Below are 9957 nucleotides of genomic sequence, written 5' to 3' on the forward strand. Positions count from 1 at the left end.
AGTAGGGTTTTTATCTTCCCCTAATCAGAAAAGAAAAATTAAGTTCATTATGAATTAACTCAACATCCTATGGCTGAGCTTTGTTATTGAAAATTGAAATGCTAAAAACATGGGAATTGCTGGACGTTTGCTAAGATAAGCAAACTCCGCGCTTTTTACGTGTTTTTCACCGCAGTCTCCCAAATCAAGAGAGCCTGGGGGCACTGTTTTAAGAGATTGATTTATTCACAAAGACAACCTCCGTGTTCCCCTACTGAGCTAAGTTCTCCTCCCAATGCAAGCCTTGATTAGGGCTGGGCGCTGAGTTGTCGCTGTTGAGAGGCGTCCCCAGCCTCTCTCTGTGCTGCGGAGGGGACCGCCACAGGGCCCAGCGCTGGAGTCCTTAACACTTGTGCTGTCTCTCAGGCACACACTTACTGAACAACATGCTATTTCCTCTCTGTCTTAAGTAAGAAATACCCCAGTCCTTTTCACTTAAATTTAAAACTTCCTATACTGAATGATCTGATTGGCCAGTTTAGGTGACGCCCAGCTAAAGAATTCCCATTGGCTTTGGCCATCTTGAAATCCATGAATGGCTGATTGGACAGGGTACCCTGCTGGGCATATGGGGTCCTCCGTAAAGTAGGATGACTCCTTAGGTTGATTTTTACAGATCTATCAACAGTTTCTTCTTCCTGTTACCCACATATGATGGCGTTTTACCAGAGATATAAGGTGCTCGGGGCATCTGCGGTCCTTTACTCAGTTATGGGCGACTAAAACTGCAGTTCACATCTCTGCCTTTTTTTAAAAAGAGAAATACAGTTCCAGTAGTGTATCTTTCTTGCTTCTTCTATTCTGGTACAATCAGTTAGAACGCAGATTCCATGAGCTGCCTTGGAAGCTCCTTGGAAATTCTTTTTAAAATCTTTTTTTGAGCACACATTCATACTACATAAAATGCTCCCTTTCCCCGTGGGGAGTTGGAACCAGCACACCACACATCCTATCCCTTGATCCTCTTCCCTTAAGATCTACCTGCCTCTTCCTGTTATCTTTTAGTTTGCTCTTTATTCGTATTTTAGGTTTCTCTTGAAATCACTTTTTAAAGTTTGTGTCTATGCATGGGGACCCTGAAGGGGCATTTGACATTAAAAATGTTAAGAACGATCATTTCAAGGAGTAAAATAAAACCCCAAAACAATAGGAATCAGTGGCCACTGGCCAAGCCATCTCTGTGTGCCAGTTAACTGCTTCCTGTAGAATGCATTACTCCCTCTTCGCAGCGAGCCTCGGACACGTGCAGTGAGGTCCACCTAACACAAACCGAGGACGCTGGGCATGTTCTAGAAGTGTCTGCGAAATAGGTGTTGGGCGCACAGAAAGGAGGAGGAGTATACAGAGGACTTCAGTTTGTAGAGTCACTGTTGCGAGGATGAGAAACCGCAGAAGCCAGACGTGAACCAGGGCATCCTCATCTCAACCAAGGGCTTCCGTTCTGATTCAGGGGTTCTGCCACCTGTCATACTGATGGGCGTTAAAAGTTGTCTTCACGTTGATGAGCGACACACACTAAGAGGAAAGTTCAAAAGCAGAGGAAAGGGTTCAGATTTTGTTTTTTGGTTTCGGGATTGGTTTGTCACTTGTTCACGCATCTTTCACACATTCATTTATACATTCATTCATACATTCATGCATTCATTCCATTTAAAGTGTTTATTGAGCACCTGTTACATGCTAAGCACAGTGCTGAAAGCTGAGTCCTGGAGATGAAAATCTCGCCCCTCTTCCCAGAGGCCTCCACCCCACCATGATAGCACCAAATTAAGAAAACAAAATGCATCTGTGACCACACTACAGTAAGAACATGGGAAAGGGGGTACGTTAGTCTCCCCCACAAGTCAGAGGTGACTTCAAAGATGAAGAAGCCTCCATGCAAGAACTTAAGGAGAGTGGCCTTTAGGAGGCTGGGCCTGGGAAGGCAGATAAGGGATGGGACAACAGAAACACAACGAGTTCCGGGTGTGCCACCGACTTCGACTGGCCACTCGGGCATCCTGGTGGGCATGGAGGCTGTGGGTGGGCAGTGAGAGTCTAATTAGGCAGAGCTTGTGTGCAGCTGATGCCGTGACGGTGAGGCCTTCCACTCCATGTGAGCCGCAGAGGGACGCCGCTCCTCCTGCACCTTGTTCCTGCTGATCCTTTTCCCACTGAGGTTCAGAACCCAGGCGGGCCCCGCAGCACACACCCCACTGGCCTTCTTCCCCTCACGGTCCAGCCCTCACTGTCCTAGCAGCTCACATGCGGAATGCCCACAACCCCAAGCCAGAGTCAGGACACAAACACGTGTGACTGAGGACACAGTGTCCATGTCAGAGGGAGCCAGGCCCCAGAGCTGCAGAAAATGGTGACTATGTCCAGGGCCACGCAGAGGGGGACAGATAGTCCAGGAGTTCTGTGTGCACCACCGGAACTCTGGAAAGAGGAAGCCCCGAAACTCCTCTCAGCCGTCCTCAACGCGTGTCCTGGGCTCCAGGGCTGTACCTGTCCCCAGGGCTGGCTATGGACACCCACACCCTGTCCTCACACCCACCGTCTCTCTCTGCCCTGACCCTATGCTGTGATCACCTGGAAATCACGTCCAGGAAAGGGGACTGGCTGCCTTGGCGCTGGCCGCACTGCAGACCACGTGGGACGAGAGGGGAACAGGCTGCAGCCAGAGCCAGAGAAAGTTCTGTGCCTCCAGCAACATCACCTCATATCAAACAGAAACCATGGAGACCACAGTGCACAATGTACAACCGTGATCACCTGAGTGCGGCCACCTAGGGGAGAGCAGGATGACAGGCAGTCACAGGAAGGGACAGGGCCACTCAGGACAGGTGTGAGACCTGGGTGCCAAGCCCAGGCATGACTCACCTGAGTCCAGTCAGGTGACAGCCCAGCCTGAACAGGACACCGTGGGACACTGTCCTGGGACTCAGCACTCCCAGCAGGGTGGGGAACACTGACCAGCCTCGACCCGTTCCTGGTGCCCCGTCAGGCCAGTCTGCACCTGGCAGAGGCCCTGGCCCGAGGGCCCAGTGCCCTGCATGGTTATCTTTCATTCCTGCAGCTCACAGCAGCATCAGTTCTGAACTGAGACTGTTCCCACAGAAAGGCCCATCGGCTAGCAGGGCCAGGGCTGACCTGTGCCCAGTGTCCTGGGGTCTTGGGGGATGGTGACAACCCTGGGAGCAGCAGCCCTTTGTGACTGGGCTTCCAGAGCTTGCCTTGCCTGCCTCCCAGCTTCCCTGAGCCATTTCTGGCCCATGCTGTTCATGGTGGAAGTGGGGCTTGGGCACAGAGTGGGTGCAGAGTAGGAATTCCAGACCGAGGCTCAGAGAAGTCCCTGCTGGGCAGGGGATGCGCCTGCTCTTCACAAGCAGTTGGTTGGTTATTGAGGCTGTCTCAGAATCCCCGCCGGAACTGGCTTGCTTGCTTTTTTTCTTTTGCAGACAGTATGTGTTTCATGCTGGCCTTGAACTCACTTTGTAACCCAGACTGGTCTCCATCTTGCAATAATCCTCCTGCCTCAGCCTCCAGAGTGCTATGATTCCAGGCATGGGCCACCACGCCCGGTTTTGGAGATGTGTATTGGAAGAGTTTCTCCTTTTGGTGATGAGAACGTGTCCACTTGGTGTCCAGCCAGTGTGCCCTGCAGGCACTAGCTGACATGGCTGAGTTTTCCTTCTAGGCGTGGGTCCCCCATTTCAAAGAGCTCACCTGGTGACCGTTCCACTGTGGCACTGTAAATTCAGAGGGGAAGGCCCTTCCTGTCCAGGCCGCGTCCCTGCCTGGAGAGCCAGCCCCCCAGGACCCACTCCACCCAGGCCAGGCCTGGGCAGAAGCAGTGTTAGAGAAGTACGGCTGCAGCTCCCAAGGTGGAGTTTGGAAGACGAGACCCTGAGAGAAGGAAGCTGATTACGATGCTCCCAGGAGGGCACCCGGAGCAGGAGCTTCCAGAGCGCTCCCTTCTTAAGACCCCGCCTAACAGGACAGACTCTCCTCTTCGTTCCCTGTGTGAGACCAAGTGGCCAGGAATCATTGGGTGTATCAGAGATGGCGATGCGACCAGCAGAGCCTCCAGGGGCTCTGGAGGGGAGGGGAGTCTCTTGGGGCACAAAACGAAACATAGGACGGAGAAAGCACCCTGGACTCACCCATCGGGTCAGAAATCTCCTCCCAGGCTGGGCTCCCTGTCTGCCCAGGAGGTCGGCTCCATGGTCTTTCAAACCCCTTGCAGCTTTCAAACTCTCCACATCCTTTGCAATGCTGTGTGTCCCTGAGCAGACCGCCTGTATCCTCTACTGGGGGGACTCGGTGCCAGTGGAGCCCCAGATAAGAGCCCGTAGGGGGCCACCTCCAGGGCTCAGCCAGAGCTGATTCCTCTGCCAGCTCCAGTGCTGCAGCACTGGGCACTCGCTCAGCTGTAACTGGAGGCTTCGCCCCACAGCCTGGGAGTCTCCTGACATGGACAGCAAAGTCCCCTGCTGCTGGGGTCCAGACCTCATCACTGCTGCTGCAAGCAGGACTGCCCTCACATCCAGGGGTCCGTACTACCACCTGAGGACAGCTGCCCTGCCCGCCCAGCCTAGCTCAGTCCCGATGGTCTGGTGATCTGTATTCTACTCCTTCCACACCTACCAGGTGCCCGTTCCTATGGAGCCCGGTCCTTGGTGGACAGGTACAGGTGTGGACACCTTGGCGCCTGGCCTGAGCCCGTCTTTGTTGGCTGGGGCTCTGCTGTGAGGGAATATTGAAATCCCAATATTATACATTGTAATCCAAATACTGTGTATTGTAATCCTTTTTCCAGTTCACCTCATAATCTAAAGAGTTATATTTGTAATGCCATTGAGATGTTATTGGAACCCTGGCAGGTTAATTCCGATCTACCACCTCCAATGCAACCCAAGGCAAGAGTAAAGGCACCAAAACATGTGCAAATTTAAGGGCAGCCACGGGATCCTAAGCCCAATCCCCATGAGGATGTGTGGACAAAGGCCTGACCCAAGGCCTCTGCCAGAACTCATTTTTCTTGTGGAGAAGGAAGTGGATCAAGGATCAATCTGCATAACTCAGTTAGGGTACCCTTTGAATGGTTTAGGAGGCTGTTGCTTCAGGTTCCAAAATGTAAACTTTTGTGCCCTGGGAAGTCAGTCTCTTTATCTCGAGGCTTGTACCCAGCCGACATTCCTGGAGCTGATGGCTCTGCCATCCCTCTGAGCTTATCTTTTACAGAGAGTGCTGTGCAGGAAACAGGAGGCTGTCAGGTTGGCCTTAAAGATTACACGGCAGTGCTTCAGCTGGCCTTATTTGCATTGCTTAGAGCCAACTGAAGAGAGAAGGGAATACCATAGCCAGCTTCCTACCTATCAGCACATGGAAATAGACTTAATTTAACTAACATTTCAGCAGTTGTTCTGAACTCCAGGAGAGGTGCCCTTGTAGTCTGCTACAAGGGAAGAAATCCCAGACCCTCCCCTGCCTTCTCCTCTCTTCGCTTGGTCCTCTAGCCTTCTCCTGGGACCTTCTCGTGTCCACAGGGCTGCCTGACCCTTCCTCTCCCAGCTGCCTCTGCTGACTCAGTTCTCGAAACCCCCGTGGTGGCCAATTCCTACTGCACGATGACAGAATGGAAGAATCAAGTCATCGTCCCCTGGTCATTCATAATCAAAAGCATTTTTACTCCTCCTCAAACCTCTGGCTTGAGATACATCGCAAGTGGAAGCAACAACCCTTTGCACACAGACGACTGGATGGCACCAAAGTGGCAGCTGGAACAGGGTCCACCAAACGCCAGCACCCCAGCGCCCTATTCTTCGGAGTCCTAAAGGGAACGTGTCCTGCCCAGACTCACGCTCGCTCTTTCTATAGTCACAGCGGCCAGCAGCGCCAGCTCTCCCTGGGGACATCACCCCAGAGGTTCTGTCTGTCCCTCACACCCACCACCCACACACATTGGCCTGGAGGAGTTTCCCACACAGCCCATCTGTGCTGGCAGCTGGGCTGGGCTCTGCTGCGAACCTGCAAGGCTGCCTGGTGAACCTCCGAGCCAGTCCTCCTCCCGGTCCAGAATGCTCTCCAGCTGGCTGTGTAAGACTGCAGGAGCCCGTGCCACCAGACAGGGGTGCTTATCAGAATCCAACTCCGCCGCACCCACAGAACACACTGTCAGCACAGGAACAGGCTCCGTCCTCTTCCAGAAAGGAGAGTGAAGTGCCATGGCCCCGCCCAAGGCATTCCAGAGGAAAGTTGCAATGGAAATTGCTATGACTGAAGCTGTCTGCTATAAATAACATTCAAAAGTCACTGAGTGTGTCATCACCCGCCTCGCAGCGCTTCCTCCAGTTCCCACACTCCCACTCCTGCCAGACGGACAGATCCCCCAGGCCCAGACAGGTAACCCCCATTTCCTTCCTCATTGCCGACCATCTGTCAGGGAAGCTCCCTGGACTCGCCATCCTCCCGCACAGCCTTCCTGGGCATCCTGGAGTGGTGAGACAGCCAGCGGCCCCCATTCCAGACAACCTGTGGCCGGTCACTGTCCTCTTCCTTCCCCGTGGGCAAAGCTGGGAGGACACTTGACCTCACTGGATCTTAGCCGGACCCCAGCAGGTCAGACCTGTGCTCTGAGGACCCCACTCCTCACACCTGCCTGGTGGCTTTGCTATCAGCTCTGATTTTCAAGTGGGACTTGCATCTCAAAGAGACCAGGAATTTGGCCCAGACACAGTTGGTAGCCTGGGCCAGCAGCCGGGATGTGGCTTACTGATATGTGCTGGCCCAGCATCGAGGGGAGAGAAGCGGCTGGCTTCTAACCCAGTCTCATGCCACTCAAGGCTCAGAGTAGAAGTTGTCTAATTGAATATTCCTGAAAATTTGGATATGTGTTTTCATAAATTCCTTTGTTCCATTAATATTTCTCGAGCACCTACAATGCACTTGATGTTTGTGATACTTCAGTAAACACCGAAACAAAAGCTCCTGGTGCTGTGGAGGTGAGAGTCTAGTGAAGAGTGGAGAGAAGCTCATCCTATTTTATTGCAATTGGAAGCATGGATGGGCACTGTGTAAACTTCGCACTCAGGACATCATATCCCTAAACAAAGCCACACTGATTGCCATGATCCAAACCAGAAGAGTTAGGAAATCATGTTAGAAAAGAAATGGGTCTCTACTCCTATGGCATATAACTGGAAACTGCTGGAATTCTGCATCATCCATCAACTGTGGATGGTTTGTGTACCCACATACTTATTAGAAGGATTAGATGTCTGTCAGGTGGTGATTTGGAGGCACAACATGCAGAGGTCTGCATTTCTATACCCCCTAAACAGACAAGGAAACTCACACTGTGGGACGCTAATCCCACAAAGTCACTCCATGGTCATTCCTGCCACAGCAAAGTGTAGCCCTGCCTGGGAAATTCCATGATTTATGAGTAGGGATGCGAGACACTTCTAGTTAGTGCTATGAGCCCTGCTCTTAACCTTCCTTCAAGCAATAGAAGTTAGTCCAGGTGGCACTAGGGGAAAATCCGGTGGTGCTCAGCGCCTCCCTCTGAGAGCTCTGGCTTTACATCGAGCAGGGATGGACCTCACAGTGGAACCCCGAGAAGGCGGCCCCGCCAGGTATCTCCGTACTGTTCAGCACAGAAGGGACGTGTGACTCAGATGCAGACTAGGAAAGAATAGCTGCACGTGTAGGGTGCAGGGGAGCTCTGGCCCCATGGCTGGGCCACATGACTCTCCTGCATCAAAGCAGGTGGTGTTGACCCCCAAAGCAGCTGGGGCTTGCTGTGACTGCTTCACTTCGGGCTCCTGAGATGAGCATAAGAGATAAGAGGCACCGGCCGTGGCTCACATCCCAACCCCACTTGGTGGCGGCTGTGCCATTTTAGATGAAGTCAGGCACTCAGTGTGTCTCAGCTTCCCTGTCTGTAAAGCGGGGATGGCAGTGGTCGCCTGCCTTATGGGCCATGCGGGACCTGGCTGTGCTTGTGTGTGTGAAGGCGCTGGGCTGTTCTCACCTGGCTCTGGGGTAAATGCTCCATCTTGAGAGAGGTTGTTATGTAGGATCCAGTGCCTTCCTGGAATACTTGGGAAACATTCCCACATAGCCCAGGTTGCTGCCATAGCATTTGTTGAAACCACACCAAAAAAATCTTGCTCCCATGTCCGAAAGGTCATGAGCTAGCTGACAAAGCTTTTCTTTTCTATCTTGACAACAAAATCCAAATCAAATGATCAAATAGGCAATCAGGTAACCAGGTAGCAGGTCACCCGCTGAGATGACCAAATACTGACCTCACGTGAGCTGACTGATCACCTTGTCCATGCTTGACCTAAGAGAGGCAGAGTAGGAGGTCACCACCCTTCAACAGAGATGAAGAACTAAGTGACCAGGTAAACGGCACACCCATGTGACCACACCAGGAACAATCCATCCCCATCAGTGTTTCAGGGAACTGTGGGGAGGACAAGTTGGGAAGGGAATTATAGCCAAACTGTAGACCCAATTGTAATTGATTGCAGTTTGGAGAGAAAGCAGTGATACACAATGTGTTTCTTATCTCTAGGTAGATTACTATCTGTGGCAGCCTCCTGAGCGACTTCTCCAAAAGGAACACAAACCCAGCCAGGAGGCCAGTGAGACTTCATCACTGTTACTTCATCACTATTACAGGTGATAATTTCTGAGGCTGCCTGGTTCTTTCCCTGTGCGCTTGGGTAACAGCCCAGGCATCCTCAGGGAGGAGGAGAAAATAGACTAAGGCTGTGGATAGAAGACCCACTTTTCAGGTCACAGCCTGGGTTCCAAACAGTGACCTTGACGCTCGCCTGCCTTAAGAAGGGAAAGTGTCTCTGAGCTCCCTCACCTTCGTATGGCCCCGAGAAACCCCCTCTCCACAGGAAACCCATGAGCCGACAGCTCATGGACCGGAATGCTGTCTTGCAGCCTTTAAAAAAAAAGATGAAAATGTTCTAGGAAGAAGGGCTGGCTATATCACTACCTCCATAGAGAAGAGAAGCCAGAGTTTATTAATCATTTGGGTCAGCATGGCTAAGTCTCTCTGAGAAGATTTTACAGCCAACGTCGTGTTGGAGGACTGGGGATGTAGAGGGAATGGTGCATGAAAGGTTATGTGTTAGTGTAAATTAACAGTGAAGATGAACTGTTAATTGTGGCAAAAATAATATGTTTCATTAAGCAGTAGAATATTTTAATTCAAATGTCTTGGAATCTATGTTACCCACAATATAACGTCCACTAATATTTCCAATTTCTTGAGAGAGCTTAGTTTGAAAATGTATAAGAAATCACTGAAATTTATTTTATCTATTTGCTTTATTATATATTTCCCCAAAATTTGCTTGGATGCTAAAGGGACTTAAATATTCCTAGGGAGTCAGGATTAATTTAATAATCAAAAGGCAACTACAGGTTAGTCAGGACCAGTGATTTAGCTCAGTGGCATAAGTGCCTGCCTGGCAAGCACAAGGTTATGGGTTTGATCCTCAGTACCAACAAAAAAAAGAAAGAAAGAAAAAGAAAAAGCCTATTTGTTTAACCAAATACACTTTAGGGGAGTGCAGTTTCCACCCAAAAGCATCACTGAGTGTGGTCCTGGGTGGGGAGATGCTCCTGGAAGGCATGGACAGAGCTCCCGCTGCTTAGCAGGCTTCACAGTGCTGTAACAAGCACCTGAGACAACCATCCTTGGCTCACAAGGTCACCCTGAGGAGCTTCCGGTCCTGATCCATTGGCCCCATGGTTCTGAGCCTGCCGCCAGGCAGCAAATTGCAGCAGGAGCCCTTGGCAGACCAAAATTACTCACCTCATCACTGAGTGACAGAGACACAGGAAGGGCCTGGGCTGCTCCTTCAAGGTTGTGACTTGGACGACCCAATGACCTCCCCACCCAAAGGC

The 9957-nt window shown here is 51.4% G+C and overlaps 1 long non-coding RNA gene across 1 annotated transcript; it reads right to left on the bottom strand.

Moving 5' to 3' along the window:
• Window positions 1–202: 202 nt before the first annotated feature.
• LOC106028646 (uncharacterized) lies at window positions 203–6441 on the bottom strand. Its single transcript, XR_001202256.3, has 2 exons — window positions 6052–6441; window positions 203–1554 (listed from the first exon to the last, which is right to left on the bottom strand). It is a non-coding gene; the product is annotated as an uncharacterized LOC106028646 (long non-coding RNA).
• Between the last annotated feature and the right edge of the window lie 3516 nt (window positions 6442–9957).

This window comes from Cavia porcellus, unplaced genomic scaffold (genome assembly GCF_034190915.1).
Source record: "Cavia porcellus strain 051 isolate PalLab524CR breed Dunkin Hartley unplaced genomic scaffold, mCavPor4.1 scaffold_26, whole genome shotgun sequence".
Lineage (NCBI taxonomy): Eukaryota > Metazoa > Chordata > Mammalia > Rodentia > Caviidae > Cavia > Cavia porcellus.